Source organism: Ranitomeya variabilis, chromosome 5, assembly GCF_051348905.1.
Source record: "Ranitomeya variabilis isolate aRanVar5 chromosome 5, aRanVar5.hap1, whole genome shotgun sequence".
NCBI classification, from domain to species: Eukaryota; Metazoa; Chordata; class Amphibia; order Anura; family Dendrobatidae; genus Ranitomeya; species Ranitomeya variabilis.
Window position 1 is genome coordinate 452,782,931 of NC_135236.1, and position 23,270 is coordinate 452,806,200.

The following is a 23,270-nucleotide window of genomic DNA, read 5'->3' on the forward strand; positions in this document are numbered from 1 at the left end:
CGGCCCTCCAAAGAAATGCCACCCCACACCATTACCGATCCACTGCCAAACTGGTCATGCTGAAGGATGTTGCAGGCAGCAGATCGTTCTCCACAATGTCTCCAGACTCTGTCACGTGTTTCACATGTGCTCAGTGTGAATCTGCTTTCATCTGTGAAGAGCACAGGGCACCAGTGGCAAATTTGCCAATCCTGCTGTTCTGGGGCAAATGCCAAGCGTCCTGCACGGTGTTGGGCTGTGAGCACAACCTCCATCTGTGGACGTCAGGCACTCAGACCATTCTTATGGAGTCGGTTCTAACCGTTTGTGCAGACACATGCACATTTGTGGCCTGCTGGATATCATTTTGCAGGACTCTGGCAGTGCTCCTCCTGTTCCTCCTTGCACAAAGGCTGAGGTAGCCCCCTCCACGTCTCCTGGTGTACTGGCCTGTCTCCTGGTAGTGCCTCCAACCTCTGAACACTACGCTGACAGGCACAGCAAACCTTCTTCCACAGCTCGTATTGATGTGCTATCCTGGATGAGGTGCACTACCTGAACCACTTGTGTGGGTTGTAGAGTCCGTCTCATGCTACTACGAGTGTGAAAGCACAACCAACATTCAAAAGTGACCAAAGCATCAGCCAGAAAGCATTGGTACTGAGATGTGGTCTGTGGTCCCCACCTGCAGAACCACTCCTTTATTGAGTGTGTCTTGATAATTGCCAATAACTTCCATCTGTTGTCTATTCCATTTGCACAACAGCATGTGAAATTGATTGTCAAACAGTGTTGCTTGCTAAGTGGACAGTTTGATTTCACAGAAGTTTGATATTTACTTGGAGTTATATATTCTGTTGTTTAAGTGTTCCGTTTATTTTTTGAGCAGTATATACATATATACAGTACAGACCAAAAGTTTGGACACACCTCATTTAAAGATGTTTCTGTATTTTCATGACTATGAAAATTGTACATTCGCACTGAAGGCATCAAAACTATGAATTAACACATGTGGAATTATATTCATAACAAAAAAGTGTGAAACAACTGAAATTATGCCTTATATTCTAGGTTCTTCAAAGTAGCCACCTTTTGCTTTGATGACTGCTTTGCACACTCTTGGCATTCTCTTGATGAGCTTCAAGAGGTAGTCAACGGGAATGGTTTTCAATTCACAGGTGTGCCCTGTCAGGTTTAATAAGTGGGATTTCTTGCCTTATAAATGGGGTTGGGACCATCAGTTGTGTTGTGTAGAAGTCTGGTGGATACACAGCTGATAGTCCTACTGAACAGACTGTTAGAATTTGTATTATGGCAAGAAAAATGCAGCTAAGTAAAGAAAAACGAGTGGCCATCATTACTTTCAGAAATAAAGGTCAGTCAGTCCGAAAAATTGGGCAAACTTTGACAGTGTCCCCAAGTGCAATGGCAAAAAACATCAAGCACTACAAAGAAACTGGATCACATGAGGACCGCCCCAGGAAAGGAAGACCAAGAGTCACCTCTGCTTCTGAGGATAAGTTTATCCGAGTCACCAACCTCAGAAATCGCAGGTTAACAGCAGCTCAGATTAGAGACCAGGTCAATGCCACACAGAGTTCTAGCAGGAGACACATCTCTACAACAACTGTTAAGAGGAGACTGTGCAACAGGCCTTCATGGTAGAATAGCTGCTAGGAAACCACTGCTAAGGACAGGAAACAAGCAGAGGAGACTTGTTTGGGCTAAAGAACACAAGGAATGGACATTAGACCAGTGGAAATCTGTGCTTTGGTCTGATGAGTCCAAATTTGAGATCTTTGGTTCCAACCACTGTGTCTTTGTGCGATGCAGAAAAGGTGAACGGATGGACTCTACATGCCTGGTTCCCACCGTGAAGCATGGAGGAGGAGGTGTGATGGTGTGGGGGTGCTTTGCTGGTGACACTGTTGGTGAAGTTTTCAAAATTGAAGTCATACTGAACCAGCATGGCTACCACAGCATCTTGCAGCGGCATGCTATTCCATCAGGTTTGCGTTTAGTTGGACCATCATTTATTTTTCAACAGGACAATGACCCCAAACACACCTCCAGGCTGTGTAAGGGCTATTTGACCAAGAAGGAGAGTGATGGGGTGCTACGCCAGATGACCTGGCCTCCACAGTCACCAGACCTGAACCCAATCGAGATAGTTTGGGGTGAGCTGGACCGCAGAATGAAGGCAAAAGGGCCAACAAGTGCTAAGCATCTCTGGTAACTCCTTCAAGATTGTTGGAAGACCATTCCCGGTGACTACCTCTTGAAGTTCATCAAGAGAATGCCAAGAGTGTGCAAATCAGTCATCAAAGCAAAAGGTGGCTACTTTGAAGAACCTGGAATATAAGACATAATTTCAGTTGTTTCACACTTTTTTGTTAAGTATATAATTCCACATGTGTTAGTTCATAGTTCTGATGCCTTTAGTGTGAATGTACAATTTTCACAGTCATGATAATGCAGAAAAATATTTAAGTGAGAAGGTGTGTCCAAACTTTTGGTCTGTACTGTGTGTGTGTGTGTATATATATATATATATATATATATATATATATATATATATATATATATATATATATATATATATATATACACACACATATGTATATGTAAATGTATACAAAGCTATACAGTGGGGAAATAAGTATTTGATCCCTTGCTGATTTTGTAAGTTTGTCCACTGACAAAGACATGAACAGTCTATAATTTTAAGGGTAGGTCAATTGTAACATTGAGAGATAGAATATCAAAAATAAAATCCAGAAAATCACACTGTGTAAATTATATACATTTATTTGCATTTTGCAGTGAGAAATAAGTATTTGATCGCCTACCAACCATTAAGAGTTCTGGCTCCTACAGACCAGTTAGACGCTCCTAATCAACTCATTACCTGCATTAAAGACAGCTGTCTTACATAGTCACCTTTATAAAAGACTCTTGTCTACAGACTCAATTAATCAGTCAGACTCTAACCTCTACAACATGGTCAGTGCCAAAGAGCTTTATAAGGATGTCAGGGACAAGATCATAGACCTGCACAAAGCTGGAATGGGCTACAAAACAATTAGTAAGATGCTGGGTGAGAAGGTGACAACTGTTGGTGCAATAGTAAGAAAATTGAAGAAATAAAAAATGACTGTCGATCGACATTGATCTGGGGCGCCAAGCAAAATCTAACCTTGTGGGGTATCCTTGATCATGAGGAAGGTGAGAGATCAGCCTAAAACTACACGGGGGGAACGTATTAATGATCTCAAGGCAGCTTGGACAATAGTCACCAAGAAAACCATTGGTAACACATTATGCCGTAAAGTTTTAAAATCCTGCAGTACCCGCAAGGTCCCCCTGCTCAAGAAGGCACATGTGCAGGCCTGTCTGAAGTTTGCCAATGAACACCTGGATTATTCTGTGAGTGATTGGGAGAAGATGCTCTGGTCAGATGAGACAAAAATTGAGGACTTTGGCATTAACTCAACTCGCCTTATTTGGAGGAAGAGAAATGCTGGCTATGACCTAAAGAACACCGTCCCCACTGGCCAGCATGGAGGTGGAAACATTGTTTTGGAGGTGTTTCTCTGCTAAGTGCAAAGGACTACTTCACCGCATCAACAGGAGAATGGATGGAGCCATGTGTAAAATCCTGAGTGACAACCTCCTTCCCTCCATCAGGACATTGAAAATGGGTCGTGGCAGGATCTTCCAGAAAGATAATGACACAAAACATACAGCCGAGGCAACAAAGGAGTGGCTCAAAAAGAAGCACATTAAGGTCATGGAGTGCCCTAGCCAGTTTCAAGACCTTAATCCCATAGAAAATGTATGGAGGGAGTTGCAGCTCCGTCTTGCGTCAAGCGACAGCCTCAAAATCTTCATGATTTAGAGATGATCTGCAAAGAGGAGTGGACCAAAATTTCTCCTGACATGTGCGCAAACGTCATCATCAACTACAAAAAACGTCTGACTGCTGTGCTTGCCAACAAGGATTTTGCCACCAAGTATAGAGTCTAGTTTGCTAGAGGGATCAAATACTTATTTCTCACTGAAAAATGCAAATAAATGTATACAATGTGATTTTCTGGATTTTATTTTTGATATTCTATCTCTCAATGTTAAAATTAACCTATCTTTAAAATTATACTGTTCATTAGTGTTGAGCGATACCGTCCGATACTTGAAAGTATCGGTATCGGAAAGTATCGGCCGATACTGGCAAAGTATCTGATCTAATCCGATACCGATACCCGATACCAATACAAGTCAATGGGACTCAAGTATCGGACGGTATCCCTGATGGTTCCCAGGGTCTGAAGAAGAGGAAACTCTCCTTCAGGCCCTGGGATCCATATCAATGTGTAAAAGAAAGAATTAAAAAAAAAAATAGGGATATACTCACCCTCCGACACAGCCTGGACTTTACCGCCGTAACCGGGAGCCGTTGTACCTAAGAATGCGCGCTTGAAGGGCCTTAGATGAGGTCACTGCGCTCTGATTGGTCCGTAGCGGTCGCGTGACCGCTACGCGACCAATCACAAAGCAGTGACATCACCTAAGGTCTTTCAAGCGCTTGAAATACCTTAGAAGACGTCCGCAGCTTCTGATTGGTCGCGTAGCGGTCGCGTGACCGCTACGCGACCAATCACAAAGCAGTGACGTCTTCTAAGGTATTTCAAGCGCTTGAAAGACCTTAGGTGACGTCACTGCTTTGTGATTGGTCGCGTAGCGGTCACGCGACCGCTACGGACCAATCAGAGCGCAGTGACCTCATCTAAGGCCCTGCAAGTGCGCATTCTTAGGTACAACGGCTCCCGGTTACGGCGGTAAAGTCCAGGAGCCGCCGGAGAGGTGAGTATATCCCTATTTTTTATTTTAATTCTTTATTTTACACATTGATATTAATCCCGATACCGATTCCCGATACCACAAAAGTATCGGATCTCGGTATCGGAATTCCGATACCCGCAAGTATCGGCCGATACCCGATACTTGCAGTATCGGAATGCTCAACACTACTGTTCATGTCTTTGTCAGTGGGCAAACTTACAAAATCAGCAAGGGATCAAATAACCTTGTATGAGGCTTTATTCATACGTCCTTCGCAAAGATTAACCTGCTCAATTCCAGCCTTGCTGAAGCATCCCCAGATCAACACTTGGTTGTCTAATGGCAAGACGGAGACCTGAAGAGGCGTAAAAGCCACGGTGTCTTGCACCCACTGTGAAATTTGGTGTAGGATCGGGGATGATCTGGGGATGCCTCAGCAAGGCTGTAATTGGGCAGGTTGTTCTTTACGAAGGATGTATGAATCAAGCCGCATACAAGGTTATCCTGGAAAAACAGTTGATTCCTTCTGTTCAGGCAATGTTCCCCAACTCTGAGGACTGGTTTTTCCAGCAGGACAATGCGCCATGACACAGCTAGGTCAATCAAGGTGTGGATGAAGGACCACCACATCAAATCCCTGTCCTTGCCAGCCCAATCTCCAGACCTGAACACCATTGAAAACCTCTGGAATGTAATCAAGAAGAAGATGGATAATCACAAGCCATCAAACAAAGAAGAACGTCTTAAATTTTTGTACCAAGAGTAGCATAAGGTCTCCCAAAAGCAGTGTGAAAGACTGGTGGAAAGCATGTCAAGATGCATGAAAGCTGTGAATAAAAATCATGGTTATTCCACAAAATATTGATTTCTGAACTCTTCGTGAGTTAAAACATTAGTATTGTTGTTTCTAAATAATTATGAACTTGTTTTTTTGCATTATTTGAGATCTGCAAGCAATGCATTTTTTTTGTTATTTTGACCTTTTCTCATTTTCAGAAAATAAATACAAAATTTATTGCTTGGAACTTTGGAGACATGTTGTCAGAAGTTTATAGAATAAAAGAGCAATTTAAATTTTACTCAAAAATATACATATAATTTTTGCCAGAGCTGTAGATATATTTGTTTTTTTAGCTGACTTACTCCTGACGTGCATGCATGGAATTGATTTTTATCTGTTCCGCCACTTTAATGGCACCTAATAAAAGCCTACAGCTTTTCCTGAAAAAAAAATAATAAGATTTGAGATCAGACTAAGGCCGGCCTCACACTGGGCGTAAGACAATACGCCACGTATTATACGTCCGTACTACGGCCGTAATACGGAGAAATGTTCCCAAAATATTGATCCGTAGTCAGGGTGTGTCAGCGTATTTTGCGCATGGCATCCTCCGTATGTAATCCGTATGGCATCCGTACTGCGAGATTTTCGCGCAGGCTTGCAAAACCGACATCTAATGGATTTATGTGCTCAAATGTTCTGGAAAACATATATACAGTATATATATATATATATATATATGTCATTGAGACACATATATATATATATATTCTGTATTTAGATTTCATTCAGCGCGATATGTGTTAAAAGCCGGTAATTCAATTGCCGGCTTCTCATTTCTCCTGCACAAACCCGACAGGATATGAGACATGGTTTACATACAGTAAACCATCTCATATCCCCATTTTTTTTGCATATTCCACACTACTAATGTTAGTAGTGTGTATGTGCAAAATTTCAGCGCTGTAGCTGCTGAAATAAAGGGTTAAATGGCGGAACAAAATTGGCGTGGGCTCCCGCGCAATTTTCTCCGCCAGAGTGGTAAAGCCAGTGACTGAGGGCAGATATTAATAGCCAGGAGAGGGTCCATGGTTATTGGCCCCCCCGTGGCTACAAACATCTGCCCCCAGCCACCCCAGAAAAGGCACATCTGGAAGATGCGCCTATTCTGGCACTTGGCCACTCTCTTCCCACTCCCTGTAGCGGTGGGATATGGGGTAATGAAGGGTTAATGCCACCTTGCTATTGGAAGGTGACATTAAGCCAGATTAATAATGGAGAGGCGTCAATTATGACACCTATCCATTATTAATCCAATTGTTGGAAAGGGTTAAAAAACACACACACACATTATTTAAAAGTAGTTTAATGAAATAAACACAGCGGTTGTTGTAATAATTTATTGTTCTCTCAATCCATCAGGAACACCCTCGCTTGGAAAAATAATAAACGCACAAGATACATACCTTCTGGTGAACCGTCTCGTCCCACGAAGTAATCCATCTGAAGGGGTTAACTAATATTACAGGCAGGAGCCCTGCTAATGCAGCTGTGCTCCGTGCCTGTAATCCCCGGCGAATGAATGAAATGTAGGTCATTGACCTACATTTCCTTCAGTCGCGGTGATGCGCCCCCTGGTGGATGTCCTCATATGACCTGGAGCGTGGGAAAAATTTCCCAGGCTGCAGTTCATGAGAACATCCACCAGAGGGCGCCTCACCGCGACTGAATGTAAGTACAGATCTAGCTTTCCTTTCAGCACCCGGGGATTACAGGCACGAGCGAGTGGATTATCGCAGCTCGTGCCTGTAATATTAGTTAACCCCTTCAGATGGATTACCTCGTGGGACGTGATCGGACATCAGAAGGTATGTATCTTGTGCGTTTATTATTTTTCCAAGCGAGGGTGTTCCTGATGGATTGAGAGAACAATAAATTATTACAACAACCGCTGTGTTTATTTCATTAAACTACTTTTAAATCATGTGTGTGTGTGTTTTTTAACCCTTTCCAACAATTGGATTAATAATGGATAGGTGTCATAATTGACGCCTCTCCATTATTAATCTGGCTTAATGTCACCTTACAATAGCAAGGTGGCATTAACCCTTCATTACCCCATATCCCACCGCTACAGGGAGTGGGAAGAGAGTGGCCAAGTGCCAGAATAGGCGCATCTTCCAGATGTGCCTTTTCTGGGGTGGCTGGGGGCAGATGTTTGTAGCCACGGGGGGGCCAATAACCATGGACCCTCTCCTGGCTATTAATATCTGCCCTCAGTCACTGGCTTTACCATTCTGGCGGAGAAAATTGCGCGGGAGCCCACGCCAATTTTTTCCGCCATTTAACCCTTTATTTCAGCAGCTACAGCGCTGAAATTTTGCACATACACACTACTAACATTAGTAGTGTGGAATATGCAAAAAAAATGGGGATATGAGATGGTTTACTGTATGTAAACCATGTCTCATATCCTGTCGGGTTTGTGCAGGAGAAATGAAAAGCCGGCAATTGAATTACCGACTTTTCACTAACACCGCTGCGTATTTCTCGCAAGTCACACTGCAGGTCCGTGTGGAATCCGTATTTTTCTCGCCCCCATAGACTTTCATTAGCGATTTTTTTGCGCAATACGCTGACAAACGCAGCATGCTGCGATTTTGTACGGCCGTAGAAAGCCGTATAATACTGAACCGTAATATACGGCTGATAGGAGCAGCCCCATTGAGAATAATTGTGCCGTTTATTTTGCGAGTTTTACGGACGTAGTTTCTGCGCTCTTACGTCCGTAAAACTCGCCAGTGTGACGCCGGCCTTAGGCTGCTTTCACACATCAGTTTTATCCGTCAGGTACAATCCGGTGAATTTAAAAAAAAACTGATCCGGCAAAAGTTGCTGCCGGATCTGTTTTTTTATCATAGACTTGTATTAGCACCGGATTGCGATGGATGGCCTCACGTTTCATCCGTTTTTCGCCGGATATGTCGAAAATTTGTTTTCCGGCTGCCGGAGAAAACGGACATAAGAACATTTTTCTGTCCATCGAAAAAATGGACAGCGACGGATCCGGCAAAAAGCGGATGAAACGTGAGGTCAAATGATGGATTCCGGCCACGTATTTTTTAAACAAATCATACATTTTTCATTCTGGGGTCTCTCTTTATCTCTCTCTCCTCCCCAGAATCCAAAATAGCCAGCAGATCCACAAACTCGGATCCGGCGAAAAAAACTGATCCGTCGCATCAGTTTTTTACCATTTCCGACGGATCCGTTTCTTTCAAAATTTGCCGGATTGTGCCTGACGACAAAAAACTGATGGGTGAAAGCAGCCTAAGCGCTTTTATGTGTGACCCCACTCTTTTAAAATGTAATGGGAAAGTCCTTTTATTTTCATAATCAAGAATGCTATATAAAAACAAAAGCCAGAAAACCTCAATAACATGCATTATTACGAAATGTAGATGTAAATTCTGTAAGTGGAGGAAATGAGTACTGTCGACCTGTGGTGCCACTGTTACCAGAGGAACAATAGAAAAGGATTCTTTTATTCCCCCCCCCCCCCACATCAGAAGTGAGAAGATTGTCTGGAATCCTGGTCCAACTTCCCTGCTAGCATTGAAAATTTTATCTGTATTATTCTCAAATGATCTGCTCGAATGTATTAAGCAAATGAAGAACAAAACAGGTCTACTAAGTATGGTAAAGCAACTTTAACATCAGTATTGCGCTGTTATGAATTTCTCTGGCTGGTGGTGGTGGGATGGATTAATTAAGAGATGAGAAAAATGCAAAGATATAGCTAATGTCTGTCACAACTTTTGGTCTTTTTGAAGCATTTCCTCCTAATTGAAGGACAACTGAGTCAGGATAGAAAATTATCTGCAGAATTGTATCAGTAAAACGACGCATGTCTTATGCATTCCTATGTTTTACGCAGCTAAGTAAAATATTCTTTTGTGCTTAAATTCCTTTTAAACATTATCTCTTTCTAGCAGGTAGCATTTAAGTAATAAGTGTGTCTGCTTTCTAGAGAAGATATAATGTTGTTATAATCTAGATCATTTGTCTCCTTTCTTCTTTACCTTAAAGGGTTTGTCCCACAGACAAAGTACATTTTAATCAATAGATCTGGGTATCATAAGTTCCATAACTGAATGTATTAAAAAAATGTCCCTGTGCTGAGATAATCTTATACATGTGCCCCTGCTGTGTACTGTGTAATAGCTGTGTCTGACCATGCGGGAACATGACAAAAGAGAGTATACAGACAGGACAGCACGGTATCACAGCTGATTCTTTCTATGAGGTAAAACATGTTTAAAAACAAGCAGCAAATGTTTTACCTCACAAAAAGCAGCAGCTGTGATCCCATGCTGTCCTGTCTGTATACTCTCTTTTGCTTCCTCTCCCTCAGTGTACGATACGAGAACACCTCTGCTTACACACAGTAGATATTCACAAAGCTAATTAAATGTATTAGCTTGTCCGTGAACCTAATAAAACAAACACACTGCTTGTTTATTTGGAATTGATGATATATTCTGAAAATGTACATTAGTACATATGTCCACCAAATATATCATAGAAGAATAATGTGAAGATTGGTTACAAAAATTGCTGTTCTATAGAAAATGTTGTGTATCTACTGTACAGGTAAAATTCTTTCATTAAATGCCTGCTTACACATGTCTAAAGAATTTAAGAATTGTAAACTATTTGCTACAAGGTTAAACTGTTTATGAATGATCCCACTGATCATATTCCTGTCCTTGTCCAGTTAATATATACCAGTGGCACGCTATGGGCTGATAAGTCATTAAAGGAAAATCCCGTGGTGTTCGAGCAATGTTTCAGGTTCCTTGTCTGTCAGTACTAATAGATTCAATGCAGGCTTCATCTAAATGTGTATGACATGTCAGCTGTTGTTAGACAAGTGGGCACGCTAGACCTACAGGAGATGTAAGACATTATACCACATTTATTTTATATAAGAATATATAATAATATTTTAATAAAATTAAAAAACTGCACGTAACATTGCTCAAAGATTAAGAAGAAGTGTAATTGGAGCTTATATGATAGATTGTAATTTTACATTTCTTGAATAATTCACACAGTGTTTTATGGAAAACGCCAGTTTTTTCGTTACATTTTATATTGTCTTTATGGGTACTTTTTCTTCTGTGGCTTTCGCACAGCAAAATTTTACTCTATCCACAAAAAGTCACTGATGAAATAGAAAATGGACATGCTCTGGGAATGACAGTTTTTATACCGATTTTCTTCTAGGCTTCTTTAGGGTATGTTCGCATGATGTCTTTTTTGACGCTAGTGGTCTTGCTCAGGTTTTCAAGCTGAAGATGCTTCAAAGAAAATGCAAGCAGTGTTTTTCCTGAAGTGTGCTTTTAAGGCTTTACAAACTTGAAGTGGTGAAAATAAGCTAAAAAATCCTGAACTTATGAACAGCAAGTCGTTTTTACATAGAAATGCATCTGTTCATTCTTTATATTGTTTGTTTAGCATTTATTTGGGACCAGCTGTTGTCTTGTCTTTGCTTTGTGGTGTTTTCACATGTTACCACGGTCTAATTTTACTTGCTTGGAATAATGTTTGCTTCAGTTTTTTACACGGTTGAGTGGTGCATATCCAATCTCTAGTTTCATATCAATATATTATTTGTATTCCAGAGTGGTGCCATTAAATCTTTACTGACGTGTGTCGGGGTTGCACCATTCCTTGCAGATGTGGGTCTTGATACATAACTGATATTTTGCTGAATCAGCAGCTACTTGAGCTTACTCCAGTCGTTGCTGTGTAACCATTGAAATTTTACTAGCATTCACAGACAGCCGCAATTAAATGGTGTGATTGCTGTTGCACATGCGGGGAATCATTGGTTGCCATGACAGCTGGGGTCCTGTTAAAGGTCCCCATAACTTCCACCTTCAGCCTCCTGTTATCTGAGTCTTTAACAGAGATTCATAGAACATAATTTTATTTACTGTATATATGGCAATACTGTGGTATTATGGTATATAAAACAAGCGATCAAACCAAGGGCATATTATCCATAGTGGCAGCCCATGGCTGTGATGGGGCCTATGAGTCAGGGATATCTGCGGTGGCTTGGTACCAGGCCCCTTCATCACTTACTGTACTTCAGTGGTATCCACATCCCCAGCACACAAATACTGCTGATTAGAATGGTGAATAATGGAGCAAAAGCTGTGAGCCTGAGACTCTGTGCACTGCAGTATTGATGTAGTTGCTACACCTCACCTATAGTGTGGAGCCTCAGTACTCCCACTGCACAGATTGGAGAAGCGTGCCGGGGGAATGTGGTGAGGTGAGTTGTGTTTTTTTTTTGTAAATGTTATTAATTCTGGGGGCCCTTATACTGTGTGAAGGACTAGTGAAGGCCCTCATACTGAGTGGAGGCTGATAGGGGCCATTATTCTGAGTGGGTGGCTGGTAGCAGCCATAATATTGAATGGGGGACTGTGAGGGTTTCCATACTGAGTGGGGGCTCTCATACTGAGTAGGCAACTGTGGAGACTCCCATACTAAAAGGGGTGCTTTTGGGGCTGTCATTCTCTTTAAGGGGCTATGGGAGCCCTCAGTCTGTGTGGCAGCCCTCATACTGAGTAGCAGGCTGTGGGGGCCCTCATAAGTAGGGGGCTCTCATACTGAGTAAAGGACTGTGGGGGGCCTCATGATGAGTTTAAAAATTTTCAAAAAATATTAGAAATTTAATAATTCAACTCCCAACAATTTTCTCCTATAAGGCTGCTTTCACACATCAGGTTTTTTGCCGGATGCCGGTTCCGGCGTCGCGCCGCATCACCGGATCCGGTTTTTTTTCAGGAAAGCGGATGGCAACCGGATGAGACGGATCCGGTTTTTTGCCGGATCCGGTGTCCGGATCCGGTGTCCGGATCCGGCGAAAAACCGGATCTGTCTCATCCAGTTGCCATCCGGTTCGTCCGGTTTTCTTTCCGTTTTTTTACGGATCCGGCTGTTATAAACGCCCCCTGAAAGGTTAAAACGTTGATTGGCCGGCTTAAAACTATATATACAGTGTTCCTAACATCTGTGACGGGTTGGAGAGGAGCAAGATACACAGCAAGATGGACGGCATTATTGCAAAGATTCTGCAGAACAACGTGGATTTCATCACAGAGGCGAATCGATTGAAAGCAATTGTTATTGAGAAAGAGCGAGAGAGACAGCGTGTCATGCGTCTGCAACGACGCTGTTAGTGGATCCACCCCATCACGGCACAGAGAATGACCCGGGGAGTCTTTTCCACTTTGTATATGGAGCTTCGAGGTGACCCTGACAAGTTTTTCAGCTATGTTCGGATGAAAGCGGAGAACTTTGATATATTGGTGGAGCGGGTTGAACATCTGATAAGAAGGAGTGATACCTATTGCCGATTCTCCATTACCCCGGCTGAGCGTCTGATGGTCACTCTTCGGTAAGCATTCTTTTTGAATCAACTCTTGTAGGGCACTTTCGTTGATATTTTGAATTTACAGTAATTACAGCCTTGCTTTTGTCCACAGATTCCTAGCAACTGGTGAATCCCTGTCTTCACTACATTTTCAGTTCAGACTGGGCATTTCAACCATATCAGGAATAGTGAGGCACACTTGCCGTGCACTGTGGGACTCTCTGCATGAAGAATACATTCCACATCCCACAATGCAGACATGGTTGGAAGTAGCTGACAGATTCCTGGAAGTGTGCCAGTTTCCCAATTGCTTGGGTGCGATGGACGGGAAACACATCCGTATCGTGAAACCGGCTGATTCTGGATCTCAGTATTTCAACTACAAGAAGTACTTTTCCATAGTGCTGATGGCCATTGCTGATGCGGATTACAAATTTGTAGCGGTGGACATTGGGGCGTATGGCCGTTCTAATGATTCGCAAGTTTTCAAACTGTCTTCTATGGGGCGGCATTTATATGGACAAACCTTTCAATTTCCCCCCCCAAGACCACTGCCTCAAACCTCTGAGCCACCAATGCCATTTGTATGTGTTGGGGATGAAGCTTTTCTGCTTTCCGAGCATCTTTTGAAACCTTACTCCAGCTGTGGTTTAACCAATACTAAAAGAATTTTCAACTACAGACTCACACGTGCAAGGAGAATGGTGGAGTGTGCGTTTGGGATCCTAACCGCCAAATGGAGAGTTCTACTCACATCCATTAACTTGAAGGCAGACACTGTGGATGAGGTGGTGAAAGCGTGTGTTGTCCTACACAATTATGTTATATCCAAGGAACAGCTTTCCATTGAGGACCACTCTTCCGAAACCACCTTGACGGATTATAGCAACCAAACATACAGAAGTTCTGCCACAGTTTCCAGAATACGGGATCACTTTGCAGAATATTTTATTTCACCCCAAGGAAGAATACACTGGCAGGATGAGAGAGTTTAAACACTTTGTATGTACCTAGTAATAACTGTAACCTTTACCCATATTGTGTACCTGTTGTTTTTACCTTTACCCGTGTTGTGTACCAGTTTGGTTTTTACCTTTTACCCATGTTGTGTATCTGTTTGGTTTTTACCTTTTACCCATGTTGTGTACCTGTTTAATTTTTAACCAAGATGTGCATGTGTTTGGGTTGTACCCAAAGTACTTTAGCTGTTACCAATAAACCTTGTTTAACAAAAGTGTTATTTGTCTCTAATGAATAAATACAAGATAGTTTTCAACCAAAAAGTTTTATTAACATTATTAAACAACCAAAAAAACATACAGGTAACTAAATGTTTTCATACGTCAGGGTGGAGATACTGTCAGAGGGACTGTCGGATAGGGACACTTCGACAGTGGGAGTGTGAGAGGAATGTGGTGGTGGTGAGGAATGTTCTATAGCTAGGGGTGAAGGAGTGGAGAAAGCTATTGAGCGGGTGGACAAGAAAGTGGGATTGGGGTTAGGAATTTGGTAGGATGGAGAGGTGTAGGTAATGTTTTGTGAGGATTGGGAGGCAGAATGAGTGATGTGTGGAGAAGATGTTTGGGAAGAGGGTGATAGAGGCTGTTGGAAGTGGGCAGGGAGAGGAGGCGAGGATGAAGTAGATGGGAAGTTGTATGGGTCGGGATCATCATATGGGTGGGATTGGGCACGGGCAGGAGGCTGGTAGTGTGGATGGTGGGAAGGGGCACGGGGCCGGTAGTGTGGCTGGTGGGAAGGGGCACGGGAACGCTGTAAGTGTTGTGGATGTTGATACGGGGCACGATGTGGATGATGGTGAGGTGGGCGGGATGGGGCATGGTCAGTTTGGCGGTACGGGTCAGGAGGATGGTACTGGCTGTAGTGATGGACAGTTGAGGAAGGGAGGGCAGTTGGAGGATGGTTGGAAAGACTATCTGCTCTAGAGGCAATGAGCGCTAGAGTAGACTGGCAGGATTCCATTACTTGCATCTGCTGAGAAGTAGATAGCGTCTCCATTTGCTCAAGCACCGACTGAAAAAAAGTGTTGTTCGGTGACTGTCTTGCCTCTGAACGCATCGTTACCAGAAGTGTATGCATCTCGTGCATACTTTTATTTATGAAATTGAAACCTGCAGCCATTTGCTCGGACAAAACTTTCAGACAGTTCTGGAACGATGCGTTCAGGTGCAAGAACTCGGGAGCATAACTATGTACCTGACCCCTCTGCCGCAACCTCCCCGATGCTACAGGTGTACTAGAGGTGGCTGCAGCAGAGGGGTGGGGTACAGGAAACGCTATGTCCTCACCAGCAGCTACATGCAATGGAACCGGCCAGGATGCTCCAGCGCTCATGGATCGGAAAGAGGGATCAGTAGAGTGGGAAGGTGCAGAGTGGGAAGGTGCAGAGTGGGAAGGTGCAGAGTGGGAAGGTGCAGAGTGGGAAGGTGCAGAGGGTTCCCCACTGTCAAAGTGTCCCTCGGTGATGGCCTCCTGAGGGATCGCCCCAGAAGGGTTCAACTGTGCTGCAGGCTCCCGAGTGCTCCCAACGGTACTGTGGAAAAAAAGAGAAAAACAAAATATTAATATACTGTCATTGCATGGCCCTGGCTGAAAGAGCAAAAGAGGTTTAGACATGTAAAACATTAGTGCATGTGGTGGGTAATATTTACCTTTGGGTGACCATCGTTTACCTGAGGAACGCCAGGGCCCTTGCATATTTGTACGTGCTCCTTCGTCCTCCAGATCCACTCGGGACCTGCATCTCTTTGTTGAACTCCTTCTTAAAACGATCCCTGATCGACCGCCACCTTTTCACAACCTGCTCACCTGTTAAAAAAGGAGAAAGACAACTTGGTTAGAAACAGCATTTTAGAATGCATCACCAAAACTGAACTGAGGATACTTATGTTCTTGAATCTGGGCCCGAACATCAAGGTCCTCTCACCTCGGTATCAGTTCGTGGCAGATTTGCTCCCAGAGTCGACGGTCACTGACAGATCAGCATGGCGGCGGTCAGCCATGTTCCACAGCGGCTCCCTGTCTCGGACAAGATCGATAAGGAGGTCAATATCAAGACCGACCTCCTCACCGTCAGAATCAGGAGCACGCCGTGAAAACTTTTTGAAAAGAAGAAAAAAAAAAATAACACAAAATTTGAAACATTGCTAACCTCCCCCCAAAAAAGAAAAAAAGAAACCTACACGGTGACGGCCGCCTTGAGATTCAAGCCGATGACCCTGGGAGCCAATGGAAGAACCTCTTGCTTGGGCACCAGATTCCGAACTCTAGAAGAAAAAGTAAAAAAAATTATGTGCTTGTTGGTAGCCATTCTATGTGTTGTGTGCCATGTGAAATCTATAATAAGTTTTGTATGTGTTGTGTGAGGCTTGAAAGTATCAGTTTCTATGTGTTTTGTTGTAAGTATCTCGTGTTATGTTTTGTGTGTAGTGTAGGGTGTGTTTCCACAATACATGACAGATACATACCAATTGTGAGCCCTCTCCGTGTGTTTCTCCACCCCTTCCCTCTTTTTCGGGGAGCACCTCTTCTACTGGGGAGTCAGCTTCATCAGCTTCCTACAATGAAAGATAAAAAAATACATTATAGATTCTCACACACACTCACACACACACACTCACACACGCTCACACACTCACACACACTCACACACACTCACCAACGATGGAGCAAGAGAACTTATGTTCATATTTACCTCTGTGCGTTGACGAGGAGGAGGAGGAGGGCTCCCTGAAGACATGACTGCAGGCCTCAGGCTCTGGGGCAGGCTCTCAGCTCTCTGGCAGGCTCTCGGCTCTCTGGCAGGCTCTCGGCTCTGTGGCAGGCTCTCGGCTCTCTGGCAGGCTCTCGTCTCTGTGGCAGGCTCTCGGCTCTCTGGCAGGCTCTCGGCTCTGTGGCAGGCTCTCAGCTCTCTGGCAGGCTCTCTGGCAGGCTCTCGGCTCTCTGGCAGGATTCAGGCTCTCTGGCAGGTTTCTGGCTCCTTCCGTCTTGGCAGGGTGTGGCAGGGTGTTGGCTCTTCTGCTTTTTGGCTGGAAATGGATGAAGGCCTCATGGCCCTGCTTTATATATAGTCCAGGGGGCTGAGGCTGACCATAGGTTTTTGAGCATGCTCAGTGTAAAAAGCCGGATACGGCCGCCGGATCCGACTTTTTCCGGATCCGGCGCTTTCCGGCGTCCATAGACATGCATTGTTGCAAAAAGCCGGAAAGGTCGGATCCGGCCTTTCCGACTTTTTCGCCGGAGACAAAAAACGTTACAGTAGACGTTTTTTCCTGACGCCGGAATCGACTCGACGCCAGATCGGGCATCACACCAGAAGGAACGCTGGGCCATCCGGCGCCAATAATATTCAACAGGGGAAAAGCCGGATCCGGTTTCTCCGGTTTTCAATTCCGTTTTTTGGCGGAAGAGCCGGAATTCGCCTGAAACAAAAAACCTGATGTGTGAAAGCAGCCTAAATAATAAAAAAGATTTGTAAAAAAAATGTAAAAAGGAAAAAAAAAAGAAATCTAAAAACTAAAATCACCCCTATATTCCCCCATAAATAATATGAAGAAATTAAAAGTATGAATATTTGATATTGCCATGTCTGCAAAAGTCCTAGGTATTAAAATATAAAATTCATTAACCAAACAGTAAATGCTGAAAACACCAGAATTGTTTTTTTAGTGATGCAGCTCCCTAAAAAGAAGAAACAAATAGCAATCAATACTTTGTATATACCCCAAAATGGTACTTGTTGTAATGTCATCTCACCTCACTTAAAGGGAACCTGTCACCATGTTTTTGGAAGATGGGATAAAAATAGCGTTAAATAGGGGCAGAGGTGGGCGTTACATTAGTGAGTTTGTTATGCGTTTATTACCCACCTAAGTTGCCGAAATACCTTTGCAAAGTCTCCGTTTTCGCCTGTCAATCAGGCTAGTCTGGTCAGATGGGCGTTGTCTTCCCCCAGATTTTGCGTAGTTTTCCGTTGGTGGCGTAGTGGTGTGCGCATGCCCAAGGTCCCGAATCCTCTGCCAGGGGATTTCAAAGAGCGCGGTGTCCGTTATTGCATTGGTGATCGGTGGGCGCGGCCATCTTCCTTTGGCCGCGCGTGCGCAGAAGCGGCGCTCTGCTGGCCGCGGCATCAGGAAAATGGCCGCGGGATGCCGCGCGTGCGCAGATGGATATCGCGGCGGCCATTTTCCTGAAGCCGCGGCCAGCAGAGCGCCGCGGCAAGCAGAGCGCCGCTTCTGCGCACGCGCGGCCAAAGGAAGATGGCCGCGCCCACCGATCACCAATGCAATAACGGACACCGCGCTCTTTGAAATCCCCTGGCAGAGGATTCGGGACCTTGGGCATGCGCACACCACTACGCCACCAACGGAAAACTAAACAAGATCTGGGGGAAGACAACGCCCATCTGACCAGACTAGCCTGATTGACAGGCGAAAACGGAGACTTTGCAAAGGTATTTCGGCAACTTAGGTGGGTAATAAACGCATAACAAACACTCTAATGTAACGCCCACCTCTGCCCCTATTTAACGCTATTTTTATCCCATCTTCCAAAAACGTGGTGACAGGTTCCCTTTAAAACAATCCTTCATACACCTCTATTGACGGAAAAGTAAAAAAGTTGCGAGTCTAGTAAAATGGTGACACAAGCAATTATTAATTTTTTTTACAAAATTCCGAATTTGTGTCACTTTTTAAATAAAACTATACATGTTTGATATCACTGTAATTGTACTGACCTGTAAAATTATATTGCTAGATCATTTCTACCACCCAAAGCACAAAACCCAAAAAACAGTGAATGCAAGTGTTGGGAGGAGGCTGGGATGAAGAAGACATTGCGTCAACAAAGGGGACATTATGTGAAGTTTTATATATGTTATGAGTGTGATAAAAAGTAATGTCATATTTTATCCCTATGGCCGCTATTGTGTGTTCAGTTCTCCTACAGGCTACACCTAAGACCATCTATGGTAATGCGGGAGATCTGTCCACTAGGGGAACCATACTGTACAGGTGCATCTTGCAAAATTAGAATATCATCAAAAAGTTAATTTATTTCAGCTCTTCAATACAAAAAGTCAAACTAATATATAGAGTCATTACAAATAGAGTGACGTATTTAAAGTGTTTATTTCTGTTATTGTTGATGATTATGGCTTACAGAGAATGAAAACCCAAAGTCATTATCTCAGTAAATTAGAATACTTTATAACACCAGCTTGAAAAAAATAATTTTAACATCCAAAATGATGGCCTACGGAAATGTATGTTCAGTAAATGCACTCAATACTTGGTCAGGGCTCTTTTTGCATCAGTTACTGCATCAATGCGGCGTGGCATGGAGGAGATCAGTCTGTGGCCCTGCTGAGGTGTTATGGAAGCCCAGGTTGCTTTGATAGCAGCCTTCAGCTCATCTGCATTGTTGGGTCGGGTGTCTCTCATCTTCCTCTTGACAACACCCCATAGATTCTCTATGGGACTAAGGTCAGGTGAGTTTGCTGGCCAATCAAGCACAGTGATACTGTTGTTTTTAAACCAGGTATTGTTAGTTTTGGCAGTGTGGACAGATGCCAAGTCCTGCTGGAGAATGAAATTTCCATCTCCAAAAAGATTTTCGGCAGAGGGAGGCATGAAGTGCTCTAAAATTTCCAGGTAGATGGCTGCCATGAATTTGGTCATTTTTTCAAGCTGGTGTTATAAATTATTCTAATTTACTGAGATAATGACTTTTAGGTTTTCATTGGCTGTGAGCCATAATCATCAACATTAACAGAAATAAACACTTGAAATACATCACTCTAGTTGTGGTGACTTTATCTAATATATGAGTTTCACTATTTGTATTGAAAAACAAATAAATCAACTTTTTGGTGATATTCTAATTTTGTGAGATGCACCTGTAGCTAAGGATACCGTTCGCACTGCACTTGGGATTCGATATTTAATAATGTTGGGATTAATCCACAGTTTAGGAGGGGTTAGACCAGGTTTTACAGAAAATGTTTTCCGGATTACAGTTAGTCAGACACAGTCTAGTCAGAGTCCAGGACTCACACAGGTCAAGTGCAAGTTCTGGATGGAGTGGAGAGCACGACTAAACATAGCAGAGTTAGTAGGTTCTACTGCAGCTAAGCTGCAGCAGAAGAGAACTGGTCCAGTCATTATACGTTTCCAAGAAGAATGAGGACACAACTTCGGTCACAACTGGATGGCGGGACAGTCTTGGACCCAAGGTCCAAAAGAGGATTATGTCAGCCGGGTCGCAGAGTGAAGTGAAGATGGTGGGTCTCAGGATAGGACGGTGATAAGAACTAATGGAGTGCAAATCCAAGGGAACATCACTGTAAAGAGACTTTGTCTTAATCTGTATGTTGCAGCCATGTTTAAATGAATTGCACAGTAATGTCTGACTTGTTAACATGGACCCATGGCCTTGTTTGTAGCCAGAACTGGTCCCATGGATGGGGAGGTAATGAGGGCTCCCGAAGCAAAAGTAAGTAAGGAATGCACTCCATCACACCACACACTGCACCCATACATCCGTTTAGAAGAGGAGTTGCAGGGCAATCAGAACTCAGTTCCGGTCCACAGCATATACTGGCCCTGTTTCACAAGCATACATTGAATACACTGAGAAGCCAAAAATCCACAGTCCCCATGTGCGGTCTCCACAAAGTTGAATAATTTTCATTATACAATCAGTATTTTACATAAAACTGGAAAATATCTTCAAAAGGTACACTAATTACAGACATACACAAAATATAAAAATCCCAAGAAAATTCATGAGGAATATAAATTACATTAATAAAATGAATGTTATGATTTATGACATTATTTTTCGGACTATAAGACACACTTTTTTCCTCCAAAAATGTGGAGGAAAATGGGAGGTGCGTCACATAATCTAGATCTGCCTGCTCTGGCTTTGGTGGGTAGGTGGGGGAGCAGCAGCGGCGGAGCAGTGAGTCACAGGAGGCAGGAGTGGAATGCAGTGAATATTCATGCCCTTTAGTGGCGGCACACGTGAACACCCGGCATCTGCAGGAAGCTGGCGGCTGTGGCTAACACTAAGCTCGCTATTAAAGGGCAATGAATACACACTGCTCTCCATGCACATAGTCCTGGCGTGGAGATTAGTGAGTATTTCGGCAGCTGTGCTCTGCTTGTAAGCAGTGCCTGATGTCCCTGTCATGTGCTGTTTACAAGCATAAAGCAGCTGCTGGCATCGGAACCAGACCGAGAGGGAGCGCAGGAAGGTAAGTATAATGGTTTATGGGGTTTTTTTTACGGTATGTTTTTCTGATGGGGCCATGCATACCAGAATGGGGATGAGGACAAATCATACCAGGATAAGGATGGGCCATGCATACCAGGATAGGTATGAGGGGGACAATGCCTACCAGGATAGGGATGATGGGGCCATTCCTACCAGGCTAGGGAGAAGGGGGCCATGCATACCAGGATGGGGATAAGGGGGTCATTCATACCAGGATAGAGATGAGGGGGACATGAACACCAGGATAGGGATGAGGGGGCCACGCACACCAGGATAGGGATGAGGGTACCATGCATACCAGGGTAGGGATGAGAGGACCATATATACCAGGATAGGGGACACTAAGTACAGAATTGACCAAATTTTTTTCTTCAATTTTTTTGCTTATTTCCTCCTCTAAAACCTAGGTGCGTCTTATGGTCCTGTGCATCTTATAGTCTGAAAAATACCGTATTTCTTTTTAGGGCACTATTGAAAGTAATATTGCACAGTGGCAAGATCCTACTGAGCATATGTCAGAATTGACAACCAACGCATGCTCAGTAGAGCAGGGACTAGCCCACCTCATTGATGGAGGCTGTGACACTGACCTAGTGACCTCTTAGTTGAGTATCCAAGCATGCATTGGGGATTCTCCAATAAAATGTCATCAAACAGGATGCTGCTAAAAAAATAAAGCCGTTAGAGTAGAGAGGAAATGGTAGGGAATTTTTAATTTAAGTATATTATAAAAGCAATTAGATTACTGCATTAAATAGCTAGACCTTTAGGATTAAACCAGTTTTGGACCACCCATTTAATAGAAGTGACATGTTTATTATTACGGAGGCTTACTTTCTATGCTTCACAGTACAGAGCAAAATACATTGGTTCTTCTGGATAACTGCAATATAGGACAATATGTAAAGAAAATGTGAGATTTTGGTCCTTTATCACATTATATAATAACCATTTGATTACTCTGAGAAATGAGAACATTGAATTAAGAAGGATGTTCCAGCTACATTTACACAATTTACAGTGTACAATTCTGATACAGCTACAATAGTGAGAACTATAGAAGAGAGCAGAACCAGAGTCATACCATGGGATAATGGAAATGGTATTAGATATATCATGAATTAGACATAATTAAATCAGGCTAAGATAAATGCACTGTAAATGGACCTTAAAATAGTTCAATTGATAATTAACCCCTCATGGGACACAGAAAAGCAAAAAAGCAAGAAAAGCTACATTTAAATTCTAAGCAAAATCCAATCAACTTATATTAGGAACCAGTCGGCTCTAGTTGCACAGTATTATGGAAGATGATGCTGATATAAATCAATAATGACAACATTTAAAGAAACACTCCCAGCAAAGTTTTTATCCTCTTAATATAATATATAACATATATAATATAATCATATATAGCACTGTGTTCTTACAATTGATTATTTTACCTTTTTACCAAGCTAATTCTTCTCTTTTCTCTGCTCTATGTAGAAACAGGAAGTATCTTGTACCTGCATTTATTAACTTTTCATCTTCTGACCCAGCTGATCTGCTCCTCCCTCTGCCATAGACTTTTGCAGTGACTCATGACTTGTGCAGAGAAAATTGACCTTCTGTATCTACATAGACCTTAAGAGGATACAGCTAGTCAGGTTTTAATCACGTGATGTCATAAACCTAATGGAAAACAGAATAATCAGTTGAGTAGAAAGGAAAAATAATCCATTGTAAGTACACAGTGGCTTGCAAAAGTTTTCACCCCTTGGCTTTTTACTTATTTTGTTGCACTACAACTTATATTTAAATATTTTTGTAATCAGATTTGTGTGTGATGCCTCAGGACTAAATAGTCTAAGTTGGTGAAGTGAGAAAAAAATTGGCATAAATTAATTTATGGGATCAAATAGCTAAAAATTGCTA

At 43.0% G+C, this 23,270-nt stretch overlaps 1 long non-coding RNA gene across 1 annotated transcript; it reads right to left on the reverse strand.

Annotated features, from left to right (window-relative positions):
• Positions 1-17,314: 17,314 nt before the first annotated feature.
• On the reverse strand, positions 17,315-22,877 carry LOC143773729 (uncharacterized). Its single transcript, XR_013215334.1, has 3 exons — positions 22,862-22,877; positions 22,188-22,236; positions 17,315-17,494 (listed from the first exon to the last, which is right to left on the reverse strand). It is a non-coding gene; the product is annotated as an uncharacterized LOC143773729 (long non-coding RNA).
• Between the last annotated feature and the right edge of the window lie 393 nt (positions 22,878-23,270).